Source organism: Eriocheir sinensis, unplaced genomic scaffold (assembly GCF_024679095.1).
Source record: "Eriocheir sinensis breed Jianghai 21 unplaced genomic scaffold, ASM2467909v1 Scaffold585, whole genome shotgun sequence".
Taxonomy (NCBI): domain Eukaryota; kingdom Metazoa; phylum Arthropoda; class Malacostraca; order Decapoda; family Varunidae; genus Eriocheir; species Eriocheir sinensis.
The window spans coordinates 49676-50371 of record NW_026111926.1 but is presented as its reverse complement, the minus strand read 5'-3'; positions in this window follow the sequence as shown (position 1 = coordinate 50371).

Sequence of the window (696 nt, the reverse complement as noted above, 5' to 3'; positions counted from 1 at the left end):
GGAAATAAGTAACGTGAGTGTGATGCAAACTATTTTACAAACAAGACGTCACAATTAATACAAAGAAAATGAATAGAACATAAGTGTATAAATATATTGGAACAAAAGATGATGGCACAGTGATTCTTGTTGGATGAAAAAGAGAGTGTGTGTGTAATGTTGAAGCAAGAGTGTTTATAGTAGAGAAAAAGGCAAAATTAAAATAACTGATATGATACAGAAGAATGGAAGAACAAGAAGGAGCGAGGAGTTGGCGGAGGAGGAGAAGGAATAGGAAGAGGAAGAGAAGGGCGCAGAGAAGGGCGAGGGGGACAAAGAGGACGAGGAGGAGAAGAGCGCAGAGAAGGGCGAGGAGGACATAGAGGACGAGGAGGAGGACGAAGAGGAGAGAATGGAAAGGGAGGAAGAAACCATGAATAATATAATTTTATGGTCGAAATCATATGAATTAACTTTATCGTCATCTGAGAAAAAAAAAATGTCCGTCTTTATTTAATGGAGTGAATTTATATTATTTTATGCCGACCGAGTGAGTAACAATGAGAGAGAGAGAGAGAGAGAGAGAGAGAGAGAGAGAGAGAGAATGATTGTAGAGTTAACTTTCCATTAGTGCTGATCAAATACTTTCACCAATGGAAGTTTCCTTCTCACATCGGAAAAGGGGGAAAGGAAGGGGAGATAGGAGGGTGATAGGGA